The sequence below is a fragment of the Cyprinus carpio genome, chromosome A5, assembly GCF_018340385.1.
Source record: "Cyprinus carpio isolate SPL01 chromosome A5, ASM1834038v1, whole genome shotgun sequence".
Lineage (NCBI taxonomy): Eukaryota > Metazoa > Chordata > Actinopteri > Cypriniformes > Cyprinidae > Cyprinus > Cyprinus carpio.
In genome coordinates, this window is record NC_056576.1 from 12,748,149 (window position 1) to 12,775,453 (window position 27,305).

The 27,305-nt window shown below is 37.5% G+C and overlaps 1 long non-coding RNA gene and 1 pseudogene across 1 annotated transcript; one reads left to right on the plus strand and one right to left on the minus strand.

Annotated features, from left to right (window-relative positions):
- The first annotated feature begins 246 nt into the window (after positions 1–246).
- Positions 247–1,864, plus strand: LOC122142887. The gene is made up of 3 exons (XR_006158837.1): positions 247–263; positions 1,197–1,388; positions 1,775–1,864. It is a non-coding gene; the product is annotated as an uncharacterized LOC122142887 (long non-coding RNA).
- A 15,550-nt stretch (positions 1,865–17,414) lies between these two features.
- Positions 17,415–26,412, minus strand: LOC109069830 (annotated as a pseudogene).
- Between the last annotated feature and the right edge of the window lie 893 nt (positions 26,413–27,305).

Below are 27,305 nucleotides of genomic sequence, written 5' to 3' on the forward strand. Positions count from 1 at the left end.
AGCAATCTGCATACACGCAGCATACAGGAATATCCCAGAAAGAGTGTATCTGGACCACTGTCAGGGCTGGTGTTGCTGGTACTGAGGGGATTATCGTAACGACAGTATGGCAGTGTTCTGATGTGCACTGGGCATTTGTGTTTTTCAGGTGGGCAGCGAGACTATAAATACAATCCCGAATGCTTCGATGTGTTTTAAGCTGCAGGGTGGTGATTGAGGAATCAGGATACCTATGCCCTTATGAACCGTACTAAACTCTACTGGTGAGTAACTTTACATATTTCACCTCCAAACTGTACATGTATTTATTGTAGACTGTACTGGTGAGGAAAACCTTACACGCATTAGCTCCAAACTGTAGTGATGATTCCTCTCTGTTGACTTTACATATCTTAGCTAGGGTGACCAGATGTCCCTGTTTTATGAGGTGTGTCCTGACAAGTCACTAAAAAATGTAAATATGTCCAGTTTCACTTGTAGGCTCACTGACTAACCTTTTATTAATTATCTTTAATATCCTCTCAGCTATGATCTCTGGTTGTCATTTGTGTTGTTAATAAGATGACATTAATAGATAAGCAAATGTGTTTTTGAAAGTTAACTGTACAAAATCTACTAATTTCTTGTGAATCACATTATTTTAATTTTTTTTTTTTTTTTGCAAGAAAACATTTTATGCACATCTGGCTTTTTTTTTTTTTTTTTTTTTTTTTTTACATTTTTGTAATTTAATTGATTCATTCTTTAATAAATTGACCCATTTATTTAAAGTTACCACCTTAACATATTGGTTTTATGTACACACATTTGTTCTATTCATGTTCTTGAATACATTAGGCCCCATGAGTTCCAAGTTTAAACTGAGAAAAAACATCACATGATAACTCAAACAACCTAAGTAGCCTTTACATGTTATATTCATCTGGGGGAACTTAATGTTAGGTGAGTTCAGGTAAGCATCGGTATCTTAGTACTTGTATATTTGATCATACCCCCCCTCTCTTTTTATTATTTTGACTGTGTTATCTTTTTTTTTCTTTTTTATTTGTTTTCATTAAGCGCAGGCAGTTTACACACCGTGAGTTTTCATAACATGTCTATAGGTGACTTGTTTTCTTGTCATTTCTTGTCCTGTAAGTTCAGGTCCTATTTTCAAACTCCCGTGAGGCTCTTTTCCTTTTCTCTCTCTCAAACAGTGGTAGATGCTATAAGCAGGTGGTCCTAACGCCAGTGCTGGAGAAGCGCGGTTTGGCTGACTCTCCAACGGACCTGCTCCCTCACACAGTGACTCTGGTGTCCATGCCTGCTGCCACCAATGGTAAAAGGGGTTTCTCTGTCAGTGTGCTTAGAGACTGCACCAGTGCCACGGCCAGTGTTCAGGTCAAAGAGTAAGTAAAGATGTGTGGAATTAACATGTAAATCACTTGATGTATCTCCCAATTACTCTTGCTTGAGATCTTCGTTTGAGTCCTCCTTAAACAAGCAGTCAGATAAAGCTGAATATGCTGAGAAACATTTGGAATAATAGAGACTTTAAGTTATTTATCACCTCGAAGATTCACCACAATGTCACCACACCCAGTGCCAGAGACAGATGGAATGTGTTGCATAACTGTGGTGATTCGACTACGTATGTTGGACTGAGGGCACAAACTGACACTTTCTTTGTGTTCTTCAGATGTGAAACCATAACAAAAAAACTATGAGATTCATATCCTCATTCTTAACCTGTCTTTTCACGATGGGAATCTCCCAAAATCTTATCCTTAGCCAGGGTCAGAGGGATGCATATTAGTCCAGAGGTTCGGAACGCCATCCATGTTGGGGACCGAATCCTGGAGATCAATGGACTCCTCGGTGTCAGCTCTGATGGAGGAGGAGGTACTTTGCATTTTTTACCAGTATGCTTAATATTAACTTTAAGGTGAGATGAAATCATGCCAACGTTAACTTGTTGAAGCAATGTGAAAAATACAGAGGAACGGCATGGTAAGCATTTGGAATATGCAAACTCATACTATAGCTTTTCCCTAGCACTTACAAAGACACTCCCTTTTCAACACTATGGTAATTATTTTAACCTGGTCGTAACTAAATTTGCACAACTCCCTAGAAACAGGCTGTGTTTGTTATATAGCTTTGATGTGTTTCTTTAGGATTATAATCCATGTGACACTTTGTTGGATGCTTCAGGAGCATGTATTTTAGGGGTTTCTTGAAAGTAGTCATATGCAAGAGTTTCTTAACTTTTTAATGCATACCTATGTTGGGAGGTACAGTGCACAGCATAAATGAGTACACCTCCTCTGAATAAATATAAAAGATGTATTTTTCTTAATGATCACTAATATAATTTAAGGAAATGTGGCAAAATTGAAACGTATTAAACATATACTTAATAAAAACAACAAAATATATGCCAACATTTCTGTAAGATAAATAAACTAGCAATTTTGTTTAATGAAGGATTGCAGAAATGAGTACACCCAGATTTCAATTCAGAAAATGTTAAATATTTAGTTACTTAGTAGTCATCCAGAAACTTAAAGTATACTGTCTGACCCTTATAGCACTGAGGTAAGTTCATGACATTTTTTACATCTGTCCTGTTTAAACCATGGATGACTCCTTAAATGCCTGTCGTAAATGGGGGAGTTTTGCTAAGCTTTCTCTACAGCATCCCCACAGGCTCACGAGCATTTAGTTGAGTGAAAATACATGCCACTGAAGGATTTCACCTTAGGCGCATGCATCTCTTCATGTCTGCTGAAAAAAATAATGCCAGGCGAATGAGGGAGGGTAGAATCTTCTGTTTCAGTTTTTGATTACACTCAAACAGTAAGTGGTGAATCATGCCGCATTGATACCGCACATCCTCCCCTTCAGGCCCCTCATTTGTCACTCATACCCTATATAAAAGCCTTTTTACTTACCAACTGGGGGGAGAACATAGCACTGTTTTACCGCCTAAGCCCACGTGTTCTCGCACTAGACACCTCCTCCTCCCTAGCAATACCAGAACAGAAATGCTTTGGATTCGAAATGAGAAAATTCCACTTGGGTCTCTTGGAGACACAGAGTACGGAAATTTTCCCCCCATAAAGTCTCTATATGGCCCTTGGGAAGAAGTTTTACAAATGAAGTCTTTATTTTTGCTTTTTGGCTAACCCGGGTAGGGGTCATTTGTAGAGGTTGGTGACGGGAACAAGCAAATGCCATGTTCCCCCCCAACTTTCCCCTGCAAAAAGGCCTGCCCCGTCATACTTCTGTTTGAGAATAAAGTGTTCCCCTCACCTTAGGAGTCTTTAGTTAGCTTTTTGCCGGCCTTGTTTCTGAGACCCTTTGCCAAATTTTTTTATTTGTACGCGTCTTTTTTTGATAGCAAATAATTCAAAGTCCTCACTAAAGTCGGATTATTTCTAGGAGCCTTGCCACAAAAGCGATTGGGTTTTGGGGGGGGGGAAATGTGGTGCTATTGGCTGCTTCTCTATATTTTCCACACTTTAAACTCACAAAAAATTTATTAAGGGGTGGGGGACTCCCGTTTGTACCACGACCCTCTTTCTTATGCTTTAAGAAATGGTTCCCACCTAGCAAAAAGTTCCCACCCACACTCCTCTTCCAAGTGGGTTCAAATGCCCTGTTGGCCAGCATTAAGGCCGGAGTAATGAATTCAAGTGGGGGGCTAGTATACCACTTTTTTTTAATTGGCAAGGAAAAATTACTTGTCCCCTGGGTTTTTTAAAAGTTTTTAGTTTCCACTAATTAATACGTTTACCCTGTTGAACAAAAATGAGCACCGTAAAACCTACTACCACTGTTTTTGTTGGTGGTTTTTGTGGTTGAATTTATAGTAACTTTCAGGAGAAGTGGGGGTTAAACTCATATTTGGGGCAACACAAAAATGTTAATCCACTTTGATAAGAAAAAAAAAATCTTATTTGTGCGTGAATAATTTTGGCAGTCTCCATTTTGGTAAATTGAAATACAAGCAGGTTGTATTGGAAAACATTATATCTTCATTTAAGGACTCTAAACATGTCCTGTCTAGTAAGCGTGTAATGGCTGAATTTTTTAACGTTTTAGGAGGGGGGTTGTACTCATTATTATGCTGTTGCACTGTATTGTGTATGTTTAGACGAAACTTGGAACCTAAAGTGAACCTTGGTCCCAACCTCCCTATGTAAATTCTCTTTGCCAATTCTCATTGTGCCCCAAAATGTGTGGTAATGTGGAAATTTAAATTTTTTCAACCATTGCTCTCGTTAATCATCTGAAGTCCACCCGCCTTTACTTCTGTGTGTCCACGGAATTGTGTCACCTTTTAATTTACAAATTCATGTCCAGGTGAGGGTTTTTGTGACCTGGAACTTGAACCCTTTGTTTTTGGCAGCCCCCATCTGCCCAAAAATGTAATGAAAGCAGCCCTGAAGTATATTATTTACTAAATTTATTTATACATATATTACATTATTATTTTTTAGTTGATCCACACTGTGTTCCTATGTCTTACCATTAATCTTAATTTACAGTGGTTGTGCCTTTGGAGAATTTTATCTTTTGCAAACTACAGAAAGGAACCTTTGTGTGGTGTTGGCAACCCAGACCCCCCTTTGACTGGAAATGAAAGATTAATGTTTATGTTAACAGCCCCATAATGTTAACAATACTCGAAAGTTTTTGAATGGTGACTTAATACTGTCCCCCTCTAGCTTTTTAATTGTTGTTGGTGGACCCCTTACAATAAAACAATAACCTCAGTTGTATATGACAAAACCTTCCCTGGAATTTGGATTGGTCCCACCCCCGTTATCCCCAGGGTGTGAGACCCCTGAAACATCCCATCCGGAACCCCCATTCGAAACACTGTCAGCTGTTTTGTGTTTGAATGGAAATATGCTCCAGTGCCCAGACACGCGTTGGACGACCTCCGCCTGGGCCTTCCATCCCGCAATCAACTGGGTGGTCCCACCCCCCCCCGGGCAGCTTCCCCCGTATGCGTAGGTCCACCCACCCCCCCTCCCTCCCGCAGATGCTGAAGATCGAACGAAAGGTGGTCCCCCACCAGTGGGCCAAATGGGACATTAAAAAGGAAGGTCCCTCAGGTAAACTTATATGTCCATCTAATCAGGTGTCAGGCTTATGTAACATTCAAATTTGGAAGCACAATCCGTTTCCCTATTTTTGGATTCCAAAGTGGATGTTGGATATACAGAGATGGGAGCAAAATAAATACATTACCACACTTGTTTTATTATCCTTTTCCCCCAATTGGAGATTGGGGTTTTTGGTAACAAATTTAACGGTTTAACATACTTGGTGGGGGGGTTTTGGTAGGACTTTAAAGGCCACAGCCACCTGCAAGTCCCTCCAGCCTCTTTCCCCATCTCCCAAAGGACCCTCTCGAATTTCCTAACCCTTCGAGATATCGGCGTGGGCCCCGCATTCCTGAATCACTACGCCTTCTACTTCCCAAGAATCGTCCCCCCACCACGTATTTGTTTCCGTTACACCTGTGACCCTCATCAATGGAGAAATTCCCTAGGAAAAGGCGTTCTTTTTTGGGACCACAGGGCCCATAATCAAAGGTGGGTGGTATACATTCAACTTTCCTAAATTTCCTATTTTTTTCAGTTGTTTTAGAATGGTTCCTTGCCAAGGCTTTAGGGCAGAACCTGGTTTTCCCCATTGAAGGCTTAGTCAGTCCTTGGAAGTCAAGCTGCATTTCACTGCCGAAAGGAATAAGTGAAGGAATTCTGGAGGCCACCGTTAGGAATGTATCTTTCGGGATTTAAGACAGGACCAACTGAATTTAGCCTTTTTTTCCTAAAGTGTAATAAATTCAGTAGTGACATCCTGAAATCATTCACCAGTTGGCAGAAGAATGCAGATGAAATTCATTAAAACTGTTTAGTTTAAATATTTTAGAAGAACTGGAAATAATTCATCTTTCAAACCTAACACTGTGTGATTTTGATTTTTTTTTTTAGGTGGTGACCCCTAAAGAACAGGTAAGGTGATGTTTTTGAAGGAGCTGATCCGTCGTGCTGAAGAGACAAGTAAACAGGCCTAAAGGAGGTATGAAGAATCCCTCTCTTTTCAACACAGTTTGGCAAGAAGATAATGCAAGATGAAATTCATTAAAACTAATTTGGTTGTTTTCAATACTTTGTTAAGAAAGAACTGGAAATTGATTTCGATCTATTTTTTCCAAACCCTACGCTGTTTGTGGACTTGAGTGAGTCATGATCCGATTTAAGAATCTTAGCGATTGTAGGTGAACCCCCCATAACAAGCCCCACAGGTGGGAGGTGAAAATGGGTGGGATGAAAGGAGCTGGATTTCCGCCTGTGGATGAGAAGACCACAAGAAAACCGTGTTTTCCTAAAGGAAGGGTGTTAACAGAATTCCCTCTTCGTTTTTTTCCTCCCACACAAGTATCCACTCATTTCAGTCCATCGGAATTACCCATGTAATTGTTCCCTTCATCTCTTCCCCATAAATCCACCCTTTTTCCTTCCTTCCCCCCTTTGTCCCCCACTGTTTTTGTGTGTTTGTCCCGTGCTCAGGTGGTGATTTTAAACCAGCAGATTAAAACAGAATCCCAATGTGGCGCCCGGTGAAATACGTGTTGCTATAGAATTTGTGATTGTTTTTTCAGAGGTAAAAAAGAAGGTTAGTCCCCCCCTTAGCTTTTAAATCCAGACCCTGGTAATGAAAGTATGAATCATTTTTTTTAACGAATCTTTTCGCGGATTAGGTATATTTTTTGTCCCCGCACCCCCTTCCTCTCTTTTTCCCCTCCTCCCTCCTTCTTTCCCAGGATAAAAGTGAATGAAAATCTTTGAAAAAATCACCCACAACGTTTTGGAAAAGTTTCATCGGGGGGTTTTCCTGTACAGGAGCAAAGAGCGGGCTTAATCCCCTGATAAAACGGAAGTTTTTGTCCCATTTGGAGGGTGGTAGCCAACTCCTGAAAGCCACAGGTATTAGGTAATCCGAGAGTGACAGGAGCCGATCGCCGCTGTTTTTTGAACACAGAAATCATTCCTTTTGTTTTTTCCGTTTCCGCCCTTGCTATCACTCATTTCATTCCAATCTGAATTACGTGGTAATCATGTTTCCTTCATGTTATTGGTGTATTCCAGGGTTAGTCCCCTTTCATTCCCACTGTTCCCTGCTCAGGGTCATTCAACCAGCAGATAAACAGATCCATGTGGCGCCGGATACAGTGGTGCTATAGAATTGTTGATTGTTTTCAAGAGGAAAAGAATTAGTCTTAGGATTTATCTTTAATCCAGACGTATGGAAGTAGTTGAATCATTTGTAAAGAATCTTAGCTGATTAGTAATATTTTTTGCCCCTCCACCTCGCCTCTGTTTCCCTCTTACTCTTTCCAGGTTAAAAGTGATTGAGAAGTCTTGATCACCCACACGGTATTTTGAAGTTCATCGGGGTTTCTGTACAAGGACAAGCGGCACCTTAATCTGATAACGGAGTTTCGATTGAGGGTGGCACCTCTGAAGAGATTTTATCCGCGATACAGTGCGGTCCTGATTTTAAAACTCCCCTTTGGATTTCCTTCTTGCTTCTAGGAAGGACTGTATATCATCTGTTAGTGGGTTTAGTTCTTCATTACTGTCTTCATTCACCTGAGATTAACTTTAAAAAGGAGTAAGGGGATAGGACCTCATCGCTGCTACTTTACTGGAAAATACTACAGTCTTTAAAAATTAGAGGACAGAAAATCAGTTTGTGTGGTTGCAGTGGATGACCGAGATAAAAAGGTTATAAGTTTTATCCATGTGAGGGGATGTCTATTATGTGAGACCATTACCTGATTTCCAGATCACCCAGTGGGTTTGCTTCAAAGTATGGGGTTTCCACAACCAAACAGAAGGGGATAACAGATTGATATACCCTCTCTGCTTCAGATCTTTCATGGTGGCTCTCATTGCACTATAAATGTTTGTCTATAAAGTGTGTCTGTGCATATTTTTATGTGTCTGTAATAAGTGGCTGCCGTTGTGAACGATTCCTCTCGTAATTCCTAGCCCAGCATTAGCGTGCTTGTCACCACGGGCTGTCTTATAGGGATCTGGTACTGATATAACTAGGCCAGCCAATTCAGTCTCCACTGTCTCTGTCCTGTCTCCCTGTCCCCCTGTACCAGGACCCTCATTCCCCTTTGGGGGAAAACAGAAGAGTTAGTTTTAGTTTTGCAAAAAGCATTTCATCCGTGGAATGGTGAGCATGGTGGTCTTCTTCTGGGTCTGCACACATTATAGCCTTGGCAACTTTTTTGGGTGTGTCAGAGTTTGACACTTATATAAATACATATTTTAGAAGGAAACAGTGAGATAAAACAGGACAATTTAAAGGTTTATGGTAATTTTTTGAGATGTTTTAAAAACATTATCCCCCATCCCAGCTTAATATATTGTGATATGGTCTTTTTCCCAGAGACTAAAAGGTGAAAACTTCCATAAGGTTTTTGATTTGCCTGTGAAGTTGTTCTCAACACTCCATTGGGTCTGGTACTGCCAGCATGTTTGTTTGTTTTGTTGTTGTTTTGTTTTAGTGGCCTCAACCAGTCCCTGATGCAACAACATTGGCTCAACCACTGGCATGATTTTTGGGTTGGGTGCACTATCTCTTTTGTCGACCAATAGCAAACAGGGATTTTGTGCACTCTTCATAATTTGCACTCTGTCTGGTGTCATTAGAGGAGCAAAAATTCTAATATCAATACTTTGTGCCCAAAAATTCATTAATCCAGTTAAAAAACGCACCACCTAACCATAAATTGGCAACAATATGAACCTTGGTGTGATTTAAAAAAATAAAAAAAATAAAAAAAATTATATAACCTAAACCAAAACGCATCAGGACATTTGTGAGGGACATTTGATTTCTATTATCTGTTGTCACATTGAGTAAACCCCCGCCTACTGTAAAAAATAATTGATTCATGACTATTCCACATTAAATTGGTTTTAATTTGAATGCAACAACATATCTTGCACCCATATTGGAATTATCTGCCAGTATTGGCATCTTTTTATATTAATTGCTGCCAGCCATTATTGAAGATATATATAGCAGTCAGTGATGAAATATTTAATAGTTTACTCTTATTTTAAATTCATCATCCACCCATACATTTTCATTACTTGCCACTAAAAACATCACCCCTGGATAGGACACAGTTTTACTTTCATCTCCAACAACATGTACATCTGAAGTAAGATCTGTCTGAGTAGTTGAGAAGACAGACAAAGCAACTTTCTGTTTAGCAGGAGGTTTTTGTGTTGTGTCCTGTTTGCCTAGTGCTGCTGCTGATGCATCACTTTTTTCAGTTTTTTGTCTTAGTACTTCTTTTTTTGTAGTGGTGATCAAGAGGTTGTAGAGGTCTTATGCAGTTATGTCTTTCATCATTCTGCTCAGACGCAAGCTCTTTTTCTGTCTTCTCTCTGATTGATTTTTATTCTCTTATTCTTTCAGGCATATCTGCATTTCAATGAGCATCATACATCGTGATCTCAACTCTCACAATTGCCTGGTCAAACTGGTAACGGGAGCACCCATTCCACATATTAACTCAGATCAACGTCTACACTTATTTGGCCTTTGCCTGGAGAGCCAAGGGCCTACAAACAGGTTTTCATAATCAAGAATAGCTGACAGGCTTGTGTCAGCAAAAACAAATCGGCTAAAGTAGACAAGCACTCAAAAACAAGTTATGTAAGAACACTTGAACAGTAGGGAGAAAACCTCATTGAAGGGGGGATGAACGCTAAGGATTTTTTTCTACTGGCCCTGCCACAAAAAAATAAATAGTTTTAGTAATGCTGTTATCATTGTTTTTGATCTGTTATCTTGTATTCTAATAAACTTATATGACACCCAATATTTTAGTACCAATTAAATTTTACAATTATCTATTTCAATTTCGATACCACGGCAAAAATCACTAGCCAAAAATAAACAAAAATCTAAAGTTTAAACATTATTAATGACAATGACAAGTGACAGCCAGTAAAAAAGAACAAATTACAAGTAAAAACACAATTAAATATAGGCTTATTGCACAAAAATAGAAATGAAATGATGCTTTAGGTTTTTATTGGTTTTTTTTGTTAGATGTTTTTTAGAAGGTACAGAAATTTGAAAAATCACATATAAAATAACATTTCACTCTGTGTTGCACCAACCTTGATTTTTCATAGCCTTTTTGAAAATTGAGAGGCAAACCCACTGCATTTGTAATAATTAATTGAAAAAAAAAGTGCAATGTATATTAGACTGTCTAATTTTCAAAATCTGAAGCAAAATCAGAATAACCTAACTTTAGCTTTGTGAAATTATGCTACATAAAACATCTGCATGAAACAGAAACAGCAGGTGGGCTGAATGAGACGCAGATTCTCTCTCTGACAACAGGCGGCAATTATGGTTCAGTAATACAGCGTTTCCTTGGTTACTGCTGTTAACACGGTAGCGCTGAGCATATTAACACTAATTTAAACGCATTATACGGAGACAAGATGAAAAGAAAACGGCATTTCTGAAAACAGTCAGTTCTGTTCCCCTCAGAAACACAATATAAAATTCAATGTTTGGGATTTTCTTTCTATATTTCACGTATCGTGAACAGTGATCTTGTTCTGCCTGCTACAGTATTTTCTCCTCTTTGTGTAGTCCATCTTCCATATTTCTGGCCTCTGTTAATGGCCTTTTACAGACTAAGTATAAATAAATAATGTAATATATTCCACACAAATGGCCATTGGGAAAATGATTGCAGTGCAGTTTGTGTGCAAGCACGGGGGAACAGAAAATAAAACAAAAAATGTCCGGTAGATCGGAATCAGGTGCATCTGTACTCCCACTGTATAAAACCAATTCAATTTTAGAGATGATCATTGTTAAAGCTACAAAGTTACTTGGCAGGACGGTATTTTGACATACTTCTGTATGTATTTGCCCACTTCAGGCGGCTCGTGGCTTGTCAGAGAAGCGACAACAAGTGACTAATCTGTCTACTGTCCCGAACGTCTTTCACGCTGGTCCCGGGCCATCGGGGCAATCCTTATTGTCGAGCCCCGAGGGTGAAGATCTGTTCACAGTCTTGAGGATCGTTTAGTTTAATGAAAAGAAGATAAGACAGGAAATGCTGTCTGACCCTGACTGACCTCAGTGTTTCACATATCCTGAAATGAATCACTTATGACAAGCTATTTTAAAGAACCTTTTTTAGGAGAACAAACCACATACCTTTGGGGCTTAGTAAATACATTTAGACAAGCACAAATAGTTTAAAGCTAGGATTGACTTCTGGGTTATCAAAAATCTTTCTTTTACAACCTACTTTATTAATTTATTTTTTGTGAATTAGATTTTTGTTTTTCTTTTCATTTGTTTCTTTTTATTTTGTGTGTGTTTTTTTTTTTATTTTGTTATGTATTTTTAAGTAAAAGTTTTATTTTCATAATAAATAAATACATTTTGCATTTATTTATTTATTTACTTACTTTTTTTCTCCATTTTTTTAGGTTTCCTTTGTACTCCATTGAACTTATATCATACAACTTGTACTATGTGTCATGCTAAACACTTTTTACATATTAAGCATCTGTGTCTCTCGTCCTTTTTTGTTCCACTTTGTCTGACACCTGCAGGACAACACCGTTGTTGTGGCAGACTTTTGGTCTGTTGTCTCGTCTAATCATGGAGGAATAAGGTCAAACAAACCAACCCCCGACAAACCAACCAATAAAAAAACTGTAAGGAAGGAAGGAATAAAACTGTTTTAAGACCGCATTGACCGTAAGAAACGCTACACGGTGGTGGGGAACCCATACTGGATGGCCCCAGAATGCTTAAATGGTGAGAAGAGAGTATTGCACTGAAGATAGTGCTTTAACTAAACTTAGGTTCAGATTTTGCCACCATGCCACCACGAAAGATTTAAAAAATGTCAAACAGTGAAGGCAAATGCATTGACTAGAATGGTGTGGCAATGGTAATACTTTCCTCTCTGTTAATTTAATTTAACAGTTTAAATAAAAAAATCACCTATATTGCTTTCTGAGAATATTGTGCTCACGTTTTTTTTTTGTGTGTGTGTTCCTCCAGGTAATTGGCATGGTCTGCTATAAACATAGGTGTTTTTGTAGGCTTGGTTTTTCTTAATGGATGTCTTTTGTAAACTGTGTGTAAAACACAGGTAAACGCTATGATGAGAAGGTGGATATTTTCTCCTTTGGGATTGTGCTTTTGTGAGGGTAAGAGTCTTTTGTTGTGGTAAACATCTCTGACTTCATGGCACGTCTTTCATGAGGACAGCATGGGTTCTTAGAACTGTCATTTATGTAAGCCCACTTGCATACGAATGTCAGAAAGCACACAAAAGCAAACGTTGTGCTCGACTGGTTTGAGTCAAAACTGCTTCATATATTTCATTTTCCAGTTATGTAAGAGGACCACTTAAATGTTTCATGTTTATTTCACTTCCATTTGTCCTTATTCTTTCTTTTGGTATAGATTATTGGTCAAGTTAATGCAGACCCCGAGTGTCCCACCCTCCCCCCCCCCCCCGAACGCTGGATTTTTTTTGGGCTCAATGTGAGAAAAATTTCATTGAGAAATTTTCTTCCTGAGGCACTGTCCCTCCGGCTTTCTTCGCATTGGCTGTGGCTTGTTGTGATCTCACCCCCTGACAACAGGTTAGTGTCACCATGTCACAAAAACGGCCCTTCTTTTTTCAGTAGTAATACTGAAGGTGAGTTTTAAAATGGAAACATTAGGCTCTTCCTCACCAAGACCGATGACAGATGTGAAATGATGGTGGTGTGGCGTTATGATTAAAGATCTGCGCTGGTAAAACCCTGAACTGGGATTTTTAGAGTTGGTATCATACGGAGAATACTTTTATTCAGCAAGGATGCATTTAATTGATTGTAAGTAATAGATTATGTGGAAATGTGAATGTATTGTTTCAAATAAATGGTGTTCTTTTGAACTTTCAACTCAGCAAATTCAGAATGTTTTCAATTTATAATAATAATAGACAATAATAATAGAAAATAATGGAAATTTCTGTTAATAATATAATAAATTTTCTTGAACACCAAATTTAGCATATTCGAACGATTTTATCTGAAGGATCCTGTTGACACTGATGATCATGAGTAATGATGCTGAAAATTCAGCTGTCATCACAGGAATAAATAACATTAAAATGTATTCAAATAGAAATTTTGAATTGTAATGGTATTTCACAATATCAATGCTTTTACTTTTTGATCAAAAAAGTGAGCATAAAATACTTCTTTTGAAAGACACACCGACCCAAAACTTTTGAACAGTAGTGTATCTAGACATTATATGAATAATGGTGATTAATATTATCCTGTAATAGACAGAAATAGTTCCTGTTCTTACCTCTTTCCACTTCCGGTCTCCTTCAGGCCTGCTTTTCAGAAGCTGGAGGACTGTTTTGAGGCATTGGCTCTGAATCAGGAGTTGAATATCCCTCTGCCTGCTGAACTGGATGATCTTCAGCAGAAAGTTTTTAAGGACTTATGGACCCGGTGAAATTGCCTCTGAAAACCAGGAAAACAGCATTAACTAAGCCAACAGCAGCACAGGCTGAGATATGGGCTGGAATAATTTTTATTGTTATTTTTGGATGAGTTTACAGAACTGAATCAGAGCATTTACCTTGGGTTTGCATACGGGGAACATGCTGATGCTGGTGTTCTTTGTCGAGATCTGTCATGACACTCAGAACTTTCTAGAACTGTAAAGCGTTCTTGGCAGAGTTCTGTTGAAGGAACAGGTACATTTCAGTGACCTTAAGCTTCTTTACGAAATTTTATTTCCTTCTGTCTGATTCGGATGGTTTAGTTATGATTTAACCATGTAGCACAAACCTTTAAGAGTGTCTATCACTAGGCGAGTTATAGATTTCCCTAATGAAGTTTCAAATGTCAGATTTATGAAAATTCATCGTTTAGCATCCATTACACTGATCAATAAGTATTTTTCGATCACAATAAAAGTGTGTTTGTCATTAAACCTTTCAAGAACATGTCTGGGTCATATTTCACCCCATAACAAACGTCGTAAGGCATTTGAGACCATTAAGATTAGATTTTTAATATAGTTATGCATATCCCCCTCCCAGATTCTCAGTAATGATATTTAAAGTTGTATTGTTAATGCTGATTTACATAATAAAAACATCATTGAGGATATTGGGAATTACAGAGCTTAACTGTCATGGAAATTTATTAAATAAGGTTAAATGTGACCTTGACATGTTTTCAGGTGAGTAACCTCTTATTTCAAATTATAAAAAAATACGGAAGGTTCTATTGACATATTGAAACTCTATTGTTGAACCACAACCATGCCCCATGCAGAGAGTAGTGCTTAAGTGCCCTCAATCCCTTGACTCTTTCTGTACCACTAGCACTTGAGGTCCTGACCTCTGTAACTTATAACCCAAAGACAGAGAGTGATAAAACTCTTATGAAAGGAAGTAATAACGTTTCTGAGATCAGATTTGATTTCCTATATGTGGTTTCCTTGGAAATGCATCTTACATTGTACTTCATTCTTGGTACATCAGCTATTTAAAAACTGGAGTTTATTCACCTTGTAAATATAACATGACAGGGCAAGGATCATTTTTCTCTGCATCTAAACCTGCTCTGGAGTTTGTATTCTCCCAAGTGAAATGATAAGTGAGATAATGTAATAAAGTAATGCTGGATATTGGACCGGTCTTATCTAAGAGTTATCAGCTCAGTACTGAAACAGGCTGTAAATCAAAATGTCTGCAACACAGAATTAAACGAGTGGACGTTTTGTGAGGACCTTTGAGAATGAATGTCATCCTTACTTTGATCACAAATAACGTTTAAATTAACTGGATATATATTGTTCTTGTTTGTATAGATTTGAAGTCATGTGTTGGGATAATGTGGATTTGCAGTTTGCATATGTTTTGTAGAATGTGAAAAGCTGTAAAAAGAGCAATCAAAGGTACTGACACGTACAAAACTATAACCACTACTTGTACGCCACAGGATTTCTTACACTAATGTTTCATGATTAAAGATGAGTACGTATTGGCTTCATCTTCATCTTCATTTTTTCTTTTTCACCAACAATTTAATATGTATGGTAAGTGTTTAATCAGCCACAGGGAGGCGCTGTTGTGTAAGTATAAGATGCTGACTTAATATATACACAGAAGACTTAACTAGATTTGCTAAAATGTACCAAAACTATCCCATAATGCAGAGTGCTTGCCTTGCCTTGACCTTTCATTTTGTGTGACATGATGGCCTGGACGTTATATCTGCGACTTCTAACATATTTTCTTGACCTGTAATTTCACTGGATTCATAAATTCAAAATACAGAGGCCTCTAGCTGAGTCGAAACAACACACAGAATGAGTTCATAGTGCAGTGTTTTCCAAACCTGCTCCTGGAGTGTCCCCGGCTCTGCACGTTTAGCATAGTTCTCGAATTCCAAATGATATTTTAAGCACCTTAAAGGCTCGTTTCAAACACAGTGGGCAACTGAATCCTTGCTGTAATAGGCATTTTCCGAAGCCGTTAGTAAATTCTACACGCCGACGTCACCGCGTAATACCCCCCGCGTAATTTTGCCGTTTATGATCACGTCCATTCTAAATCGCGCGTCTTACTCTTAAGTGTGAAGCAATTAAAGTCACCTGGGAACTGAACCAGGTTAAATAAAACGTGGCATATAATTTACACTTTTTACTTTGTTGCTTCTATTCAAATCTCAAAATTTCTCAAAGGAAAAAAACTGTATCGTCGTGGTTTCCAGACATAAGTAGCTCAGCCATTTGAAAACCGTTATTATAAATACGTTTGTAAAGAACCAAATCAGCTTATTAGAATTATTTCTTAAGGATAAAATATATACAAAAATAGAAGCAGTTATTTTAAATTGTCATATTTCACAATTTTATTTTTTTAACTACTAACTACATTTTTGACCAAATTAATGTAGCCTTAATGCACATAAATTATTTAAAAAAATAATAATAATAATCCAAATTTGGATCAGTAGTATGTACTTTTTATAACAACTATAAACAAATAAGTAATATTCAGTGTATACTGCACTGTACGCAAATCTTCCATTCTGAACTTTTTTTTTTTTGGCACTATACTCCCATAATGTGCAAGAAAGTAAACATTCCTACTAAGTGATACATGGAACACGTCATGAACTTGTAGTGTAAAATAAGGCAAGAACGTCAAAAAAGGACATCAATATAATTTTCTTCATACTGCTGAAAATAAAAATACAAGATCTTCTGGAACCTCAAGCAGCTTTACAATCAACTATGGGAAAATAAATGCATACATCTAAAAAAAAAATCTCTGTAAAATGAGACCACAGTACATTATTTTAATACATCATCTTGTACCCTCTCAGTTTCAGGTTCATGCTTTAAAGTCCATCAACTTATTTCTGACCATCTGTATGGTCAGGAACAAATGAAACACTGATATAGAAAATGTAACCAGAGACGGCTAGACTCACTACTCTGACTGGTAAAAAATAATCCGACTCACTTCTGACTGTTACTGAAGTCATGACAAGCGCTCACTTGCTCTTTCTCAGATTGTGGCCACAGGAGCAACAATACATTCAAATGTAATTTACTAAGGCAAGATCTCTGGAAAAGCTTTCCACTTCATTTAGTCAAAACCTTCACCTAGCTTAGCTCTAACATCCCAGGCCACATGATCTGCCTAATGAATATGAATTTCTGGGAAAGAGCTATCAAAGGCAATTAACTCAATTAGCTGTAGTTGCTAACCAAAGCTCCCTGCAGAATGAACAGCCCAGCTGTAGAGCAACAGATTCAGTTACACATGTACAGTTTCAGTTTCAACTCTCCACCACATCTGCATTAGGAACATAAACAACGAAAAAGGCAGGAAAGAAGATAAGAATGGATTGTCTCTCTTTCAAAACGGCAGAACATCAGGTGATCTGATCCATCGACATTTCAGAAAAAGACTTGGAGCTGTTAACCTGGACTGTCACCCTCCCATTGGAGCTCAAGAAGCAGGGAAAATTCATGCCCTGTGATGATGATTTGCACAAAAAGTACTTGCAATTTTTCTCCAGGCGAATCCCTGACATGCATATTTTATACAAAAACCACCATATCACCTTTTCCAGTGTATCTGCATATGTCCTACTTTCCTCAACAACTTTGCTGAGGAAATAAGGACACTGTCTGGGACAAAAGAGCAGAAACTTTTCACCGCTCTCTCAGGACATATGCCCTACCTTTACCATGAAAGCCGTGCTGTAAAGGCAAGGTAAAGAGAAAAGAGACAACAGGCAGAGGGAGGTGGACGTGGGGTTTGGTCCTCTGAGATTCTGCAGTGCTGCATAGACAAGTCTTAACAAGATGCCTTTCCAGGCACTCATCCTGTTCCTCCATCAAGCTCCGGGGGTCCCCGCCGTCCCCATAAGGGGGTCGGCTCCCTCGACCAGCTCCTGAGTGGGGGTCTGGTTGATTGGTTCAGTCGAGATGATGATGGTGTTCTCGTCCACCAGCTCGCAGGTGGGATTGGCAAAGGCAAGAGAGAGGAAGAGTGATGCGATGCATCTCCCGCTCGTAAACCCGCTGCTCGTGCTGTTTCTTGAGGTCACGACCCCTATGGGACAAAAAACAAAACCATTTCACTTCAACCACTGCCACAACACCAAGATTTCTTCATGTTTATTTCACTCATCAACTGAATGAATAAGAGAATGGGGTATAAAGAAGACAGACACCAAAAAAACATTTTTTAACTTTCTAAATTTCTAATCTTTTTTTTTTTTAATATTATTTCAATTTCAAATATTTTTCCATGACATGAGTGAAAAGTTTCATAAAACACTGTGCTGTTCAAATGTTTCTTCTGTGTAAAACTTGTTAGAGCCATAAATAACAATATAATATGTATATTTTGAATATTTATACTCTATCATATGACTTTAGTAACTTAATATTTTGAATTAGAAGAAGCTGCTTAGTACTAGACAGTCTTTTGTCCATTGAAATAATTAAAATCATATTTAATTAAAAGCTTGATTAAAAGTGTAATATTTCTTAAGTTTAATTTTTGTTTTTGTGACGTGAAAAACAAAAAGTGAATGTTACACTGCAATGTTATGACCACTGTGGAAATGGTGAAGAAGGAAAAGAGCTTAGGCCGCCATTGTTATGTTCTCATGATCTTTGATTAAAGATGATAGCACTTTAACCATTAAGACCCTGTTTTTAAACTTATCAAATGTCCAAGATATTTAATTAACTGTTCCAAAGAGAGTTTTCCAAATTCATACTTCATTTCCTTTGAATATTCTGAGGATTATTTCCATTTCTAATATATCCATTCAAGCTAGACTGTAATATTTAACAGTGACGCACTACAGACAGAAGGAGTGATTTGTCTCCAGTATCACCTTTTTTAGCGTTGAGATATAAATGTGCTACTGTGTGGAGAGGACCAACTCTAATTCGTCATTTGCTGCCAAAGAAAAAACCAATCTCGATCACTCTCCTTTACCGATTCAAGACAATGGGAGATGAATGCTGCAGAAATGTCATATTACAGGACACACCCGTCTTATCCTTCCTTTCACTCCATCTCTAGCCATTCAGTTTTGCGTCGTGTTATGCAATCCTCCTACACTTACCCAGCACTTTCCTGCCTGAGTGTCTGCAGCCAACTCTGCTTCATCACAACTGAACTGAACACTACCACTCTTGCTAAAAAAGTAAAGACACTGAAGAAGAGTTTGAATATATGAGATCCATGTGCTGTTACATTATAACATGTTTCCTGTAGGTGACATTGTCCTGGTATTATAGGTAAACCCTCCTCTCTGCCAGCATCCCGCCACTGCTTATTAATACTGAGCCAATTAATCGTTGACATACACACATTATCAGCTGACGCACAAGTGCATGCTGCCCAAGGCTATCGAGTCCCCTGCCAAACTACTTACAAGATAGAGACCAGATATTACTGAAGTTTCAGACCTAAATTCAGAAGTTTGTCAACCATCAAGAGGGTGAATCACATGAAACCCACCAATAGTATGTCCATGTCATATATCACTAAAAATGTAAAAAATAATAAAATAGGAAATTATAAAGATGAAACATATTTTTGAACCAACAAGATTTATTTATTTTATTGTGAAAATGTCATATTGTTCAATTTTAGTTTTAGCATAGTTTACTACCTTTCATGGTAGTATTTGTTACAGTGTCTTTAAATAAAAAAGTCTTTGTATTTCTTCTGATAAATTATGACTATGTATCTCACATGGTCCAACAATAAGATCAATTATCTTAAAAATGATTTTAGGGTGAAATGTAAGATTTACCCAACAGTGAAACCTCAAATTTGAGGGCTGGCTTACAAACCTACATTTGCAGCGCTTCTAGTTTAATATGAGTTTGGGTACATTTATTATTATAAATCTCTATTGATATCAGCTTTTCATCCCTAAACTCAACACCCACTTCTATACGTCAAAACAACCTCCTAAATATAGACACTCCAGATGCCTCCAATATTTACACCCACTCACCATCTCTCTCTCATGTGTCTAATGCCATTAAAATGAAAGTGTTACATGAACCTTGTATGTGTTTCCAGCTAATACCTGACCTTAAGATCCATAACATTTTATTCCCTTGAAAGCATGTAGCATAGCCAATCATGTCCTTTATCTCTGTTCCTTAGACAGCACCTCCGAGCTACTCTGAGTAGATCAAAACCAACATCTCAAAATTTCAGAGTCTATCCCAAACAACTCCACTCTCCAGCAAAAAAGAAACTACAATGATTATGAACTGTACATGAAGTACCGACCACACATCTCATCTCAAGTATCCTCATTCTGAAGAACCGAAGTGCCTCTTTTTCCTGGATTTTGTCTGTTGTCCTTTTCTATTGATATCAGCTGTCTAATCTCCATTCTTAAGTACACACTGTAATGGGACATCATGTTTTAGGTTATACTGACCGTTTGTAGAAGTATCCTATTGTGATGCCACCTCCAAGTAGGATGATAATGGCCATCATGAAGACAGCAAGAACATAACCTGCCAGGGTAGCAAAGACAACCAGTATACCTATGAAACTTCTCAGTTCTTGAATGTATTTTTGAGGTTTTAATAATGTCAAACCAACACCTACCAAGAGTCCCAAGGTCTTTCTTCTTCTTGGGTCCACTCCTGACCTGCTGGCGGACTCCCTTCACAGGCTGCACCGCCGCACCCTCCACCTGCGAGGGGAAGGAGTCTGCGTTTTCGAAGGTTTCCACCATTCTTGGGGTGAGTCCCTGAGTGGGGACAGACTCTTCTGGAACTGTGGCTTCTGTGGAGTTTTGGTCTATGGAGTGACAGGATGAACAGGATATGAGTCTTTCTGCTTTTTTTTCAATCTGTGCTGCTAGTGTAAGTCAGCTGTACACTCCCATTAATTAACCAAATATTTATACTAAACAGTTTTACTGTGGTCTGGGAGTGAGTGCTCTCAACTGACAACTGTGTTCCCTACCATCCATGTCCTTCCTACTGTAACAATGTTTTTCTTTTTGTCATTAAAAAAAAAAAAAAAACTTAAGTCACAATGAAACATAAGCAGCATCAAATGTTTTCATCCCTCATGTGACATATATCCAGAGTGAAACAGGACTATTGAAAAAGAAAAACATAGGATGAGGACTTTTTTTTTTATCCATCGGTTGTTGATTGGATGGAGGCAGAACTGAATGTGAGCATGTAGTTGATTGTAAAAAAGGGGTGATATGTAAGTGGACTAAATGATTGGAGAAGTAGGGCATACAATCAGGGTATCTTCCGTCCATTCCAAATCCGTTTTCAATTAAAAAAACAGAAAACGAAAAGACTCAAGAGGATTCAAGTGAGAGAACATGGACAAGACACTTGGTCCGTGTACGTTTTTATCATTTCATTTCCTATTTAGAATTCAATAACGAGAAATGGAAAAATAGCTCGTTTATTCGTTTTTTTTTTTTCTGTTTAGTTTAGTTTATTTGTCGTTTGGGGTTTACAAATCGGTTTATGGCTTCAATATTTCATTCGCACTTGTGGGCGGCGCTGAAAACGCTGCTTTCATCTGATTGGTCGAATCGCTCCGCCTTCAGTTCGGTCTTTTCATTCTTTCAGGCAGAATAAGAGTCAGTGCGAGTGCGACACTGTAATGTCTGAAACTATCGCTCACTGTTAATTAGCATAATATTTGAGTCAGATGTAGCTGGGCACATAATTCGTGCTGCTGCGACCTGCAAGTGACCCCTTTAAATTATTTCTATCTTATAGTATTGTATGAATATTGTCCCACTGATAAATACAGTGCAAATAGTTCTGTCTCCTTGGATAAAAATGAAGTGTAAATAAAAATTAATAATTAATTGAACAGATCCATGATAATATGTCTGTAACATTTACCACTCTCGTCTTTTAAGTCAAAAGGTACTAGGTGTGTGTGACAATAATAATTAATTTTGAAAATTAATATAGTTAAATTTATGAAATTAGTAATATTAGTTTTATTACATACTAAACTGAATTATGTTTCTCTTCTTAGTCTTCTTGTTGGGCTTGAGAAAGCAAACATATATTTGAAGATTATTATTATTTATTATGAGAGTAATTGACACAGACTAGAACTTTAATGTTTCACCAAATTCAGCTCAGATCTTCAGACTCATCTGACTTGCGGTGCTATATAACTGGCCAGACTTACCTTCCCAAAAAAATCCTAGTGACTTTTGTTATCTAAGCAATGAAGGCCTTAACACTTAATGTCCACTAGAGGGGGCGACAGGATTTCTGTTTACATCAGTTTAAAATGACAAAATAAATACATGAATTTCATGTGTACTGCCATGAATATGCCATATCTGTGTACAAGAATAAACTTCACACTTTAAGCTGTACAACTACTTAAAACTTCCCCATTCTGGCTTTTTCAACCAACCTACATCCACATTTCTTTTAAGATATTGTTTATTCACACTGGTTTATGCATTTAATGTTTGTCCATCTGGAACTTTTATTTTTCATGAGCTCTATATTTTAAGATGTACTAAGTGTGTTGATAAATCACATGCAAAGAATGTAAAAAGAGCTAATGTCAGGACTCTCAGTCCTGCTCCTGGAGGGCCAGTGTCCTGCAAAGTTCAGCTACCCCGAATAAACACAACTAAGCTAAGCAAGGTCTTCAGGATCAGTAGCAATGTCCAAGCAAGTGTGCTGGAACTGAACTCTGCAGAACATGGTTCTCCCGGTTCAGGACTGGGTTTTTTTTAAATCTATAAATTAATTTGTACAGTTGGGTGTCTGCATGCAGAGGTGTACGTCAGTTAGTACAATGGAAAATGTAATCTATAAAGACAAAATCTTCAGATCTGCATTTAGGGCACTGCCTTGAGGTCTCCATCCATTGGTCAAAACAGACCTGGCACCCCACCACACACTCCTGCTAGCTGTCAACATTAACTGCGGCTGGTGCCAAATAAAAATTATTATGTATTATGTAACAGCAAGTCAAATGTAGAATAGAGGGCCACAGACTTGCACTGAATGTAGCATTGAATAGACTGAACATGAGCAATACCCATGTTACTGTTCTCAGCACCATATTTGTTCCTCCTAGTTTACTGTGTTTTGGTTAGGATATTTAAAGATGCAGGTTTTTTTTGGTGAGTGGGTTACCTCTGCAGATAAGACACATGAATGTTTCCTTTAAGATGGTCACTAGGTTTGCCCTATGTGCTGATTCCTGTGTGTTGGAATTAATCTCCTGAATCTGTCTGGAAACATTTTTCCAAGCCATGAGGGGCCTCCAACAGACGTTCTGAAGTAAGGAGGGATAAGTGAAAATTATAAATTATTTATGTGGTAATTTTATAATATATCTATATATATATATATATATATATATATATATATATATATATAGTAGTCACAGTGATGCTGATCCCTCTGTTTTTCATAACCTCAAATTACAAATCGAGGATCTGTTGGAGGCAGAGGTAAAAAAAAAAAAAACTGCATCTTTAAATATCCTAACCAAAACACAGTAAACTAGGAGGAACAAATATGGTCCTGAAACAGTAACATGGGTATTGGCTCATGTTCAGTCTATTCAATGCTACATTCAGTGCAAGTGTGTGGCCCTCTAGTCTACATTTGACTTGCTGTTACATAATACATAATATATTTTTATTTTGGCACCAGCTGCAGTAGTTAATGTTGTGTTTATATTATACAGCTATCATTGAGCTAAGGTTTATTAATTTTTATTTCCACTTTAATTTTATAGAAGGAGATAGAATTATTTGCACTGTATTTATCAGTGGGACAATATTCATACAATACTATAAGCTAGAAATAATTTAAAGGGGTCACTTGCAGGTCGCCGCAGCACGAATTATGTGTCCAGCAACATCTGACTCAAATATTATGCTAATTAACAGTGAGTGGTGGTTTCAGACATTTCAGTGTCGCACTCGCACTGACTCTTATTCTGCCTGAAAGAATGAAAAGACCGAACTGAAGGCGGAGCGATTCGACCAATCAGATGAAAGCAGCGTTTCAGCGCCGCCCACAAGTGCGAATGAAATATTGAAGCCATAAACCGATTTGTAAACCCCAAACGACAAATAAACTAAACTAAACAGAAAAACGAATAAACGAGCCATTTTTCCATTTCTCGTTATTGAATTCTAAATAGGAAATGAAATGATCAAAACGTACACGGACCAACTGTCTTGTCCATGTTCTCTCACTTGAATCCTCTTGAGTCTTTTCGTTTTCTGTTTTTTTAATTGAAAACGGATTTGGAATGGACGGAAGATACCCTGATTGGCATACATCACAAGAGAGAAGTCTGTCTGAAGTTTGAATTTTGATTTTGATTGAAAAAAAAAAGTTAAAAATGAAACATTTGCATGGGTGAATCATTCAGAGATCAATAACATACATTTAGAAAATAGACGGGGGTGAAAAATAGAAAACATGCTCCACCCAAGTATGTGAACACAAACAATCATTATAATTGCTCGTTACATCCTGAAATGAGTCAAACAAAATTCACAAAACCAAGAAATATAGTGTGCTGTTATGCTTTTTAAAAAACAAAGCTTTAGCCTTTACTAGACACATCAGGCCATTACTAGGACTTTTTTTTTTTTTTTTTTTTGAAGCATGCATAATGAGATCAATTTTAGCTATTTTTATTTACATTAGTTGGATGTGATATGCTTCAGAGGTCCCACGGGAAGAATTCACATAAACATTTACTTCTCTTGCAGCGTCTCTCAGAATTTTTCCACTACCTTCTACTCTGAAAAAGTGTTTACACGCTCCAGCAGAGTTGAAGAACATGAGTTCACAGCTCAGCTAGCCAATCAGTGGCTTGTCGCCGTGGTGTGGCATCTTCCTCGCGGCCAATCAGAATCCCAGAGGGCGAGGCCTACACCTTCTCCTGAACATCTGCAGAAACAAGTTTCCTTGTTGTTCCTTTGTCTGCCCCAGCTGATGAGAGAAACCGATGCGTATGAGTTTAGACTTATGTTGTTCAACATTATCTGTCCTTGCAGCATGTTGAGTCAAAAGATAATTCTAAGTAAACTGCATAAGCGTGAATTAAAACTGGTCTAATAGTCTCAATAAGAGTTTTTTCTTTTTAATAAACCAAATAAAAGACAGCTGGCTTAGCTTCCTCTAGGCTCCTGGAAGAAACTGTGTAGCTAAAATTATGAGATCTTTGAAACAGAGTAGCACATTAGTGTGAAATGCCTGAGAAAGACACGAGTTAAATAAATCACTTTCATAAAGCAAAATCATATTTTATGCCGGAGTGTTTTTTCCCCCAAAACACCAAGTGATTTGTGATATTTATTTTATTAAAAAGGTTCAATTTAATGTCAAGAATTTAGAAAATTAACATTTATATGAATGCATACGAGCTGCTGTAATTTTTTAAATATTTTGTTTAATTAAGAGTGAACATGGCTACCTTGGGCATGTCCTAATATCACATGCTTCTTTTCCCTGTCACTCCATCCATCGGACCCGGAGACATAGCACCACAGGGCTTCTCTGAACCATCCGGGTTGCGACAGAAATTGTGATCTCCAACATCTGGCAAGAAGTTAAACAAAACGATGAACCTTTAAAATAAAATTTAATGGATACTGTACGTCATATTTTCTATCTAAACATAGTTTTGTTTGTGTGGAGCATGTGTCCACATGCACATCCCCATAAAAGCCCTTGTCTGTATTATTGAAGAGTGATTGCTCAGCTTTTTTGAGTTGTGCACATAATATCATCTGGGCAGCATGCCCACATCATACATAACCATAATTTACAAAATCTATAATAAGCAACATTGACAGTTTGCAAAACTGCATTCTCCAATTAATGGATGCAGTCTGTAAATATGCATGATTATATGTATCCTAGCTTGATTTCCCTAAATATGATTACATTGTTTAGGGGTGTTGTTTGATTTCCAATTTTATAGTAAAAAATGTACAAATATATCATGAAAGGTAGAAACATAAGTTACCTCCTGTCTGAGAGTTTAGACTCTTCCAGTTGAGGCAGATATTCCCTGTGGATGTCTTCTGTTGCATTCCCCTATAGTCCTCTCCATTAGAAGTTAGACACTCTGGGGAAAACAAAACAACTATATATATATATATATATATATATATATATATTATATATAGATATATATATATATATATATATATATAATTAGAAATTTATTGCAACACATTGAAGGGATCTTACCTTCAACAACAGACAAACAGTCCACCAAAACCAGAGCTCAGCAGAAGCACAAAGTACAGCAGCTGACACATTTTCATTCGTCGATGTTATTAACAACAAGAACAGTTTATTATTCATGACGAGTCGAAAACGAAAACGATCTGTTTTAAAAGGAAGAGCCTGTGGTAAATCGAGCCACACTGCTCTCCAAACACACAGCAGTCGTGCTCTTTTTGAGCTCGGAGCTGGTAAACAGCCCGTCTGTCTGTGCACTGATCCCTTTGCAGCGACGCCGCGTCCTCGGGGTCCTAGACACACCAGCTTCTCTCACAATGATGCATGCATACATGCGAATTATAATGGACGCAATGGCCGGAATGTTCCAGCAAACGATCGATTGTGTTTATTTGAATAACAACAACAACAATTAAATGTTTCACATTTGACTAAGGTAATTTTTGTAATAAAGAAAATTATTTCGGTATAAATGTATAATTTAAATGTTAGTACAGGTTAATAATAAAATATAAATTGAATATGATGAATATATATATGAGAGAGAGAATTTATATATAAATTATGAATATTTGTATTCATATGGAAACGTTTCTTATAGAATTTTGTATTATATTTAAATATTATAGATTTTATATAGCAGAATTCATGCATTCAAATGCATCAAACTCTACTATGATGATGATATGATTATTTATTATATAAATAATATAACAAATAAATATTATATATCTTTTAAATTTGTATTATGCCATCTATGAATATTATAACATTGTGTTTTGATTTAATTTGCAGATGACACAAACCTGCCCCCAAATTTCCTTAGCTTGGGCAAATTACAAATGTAAAGCAAATTCCATAATTGTTGGCATTGGTTTTCTGATGAAAGCTGTGTGACTGAATGAGCTTCCATGCATCATGGGTTTGCAAGGAATGAAATAGGCCAAACCCTGTAACCCAAATTCATCATTACAGCACTATTCAATTCATTCAGTCATCCATTCGTGTTAAACAAATCTGAAAGAGCAGAACTTCATTAGGAGATCAAGGAACAATGAGTGTCTCTATTATTTACAAGGAAACAGAGGGTCCTCTGAGGAGACACCATTAAAAGGAGGAAAACGCAGGGTTGATTAGTGATGTGACACAATCCGTGTAGGCTATTCAGCTTCTAAAACTGATGTCCTCTCAGAACAGATGAAAAACACACACATATCTCTATTGTTTTGTTCATAGTTATATGATCTTTTTATCAGCGTCTCAGTGGTACAATCTGGACAACTCTTTACTAACATTCCTCTTGTCAAGTACAGTACACAACTAATTATAAATACAAGTCTATTTTTAATAGTTCAGCACAGTAACTGCCAGTCACATTTTCTGCTTTAACTCATTACAGT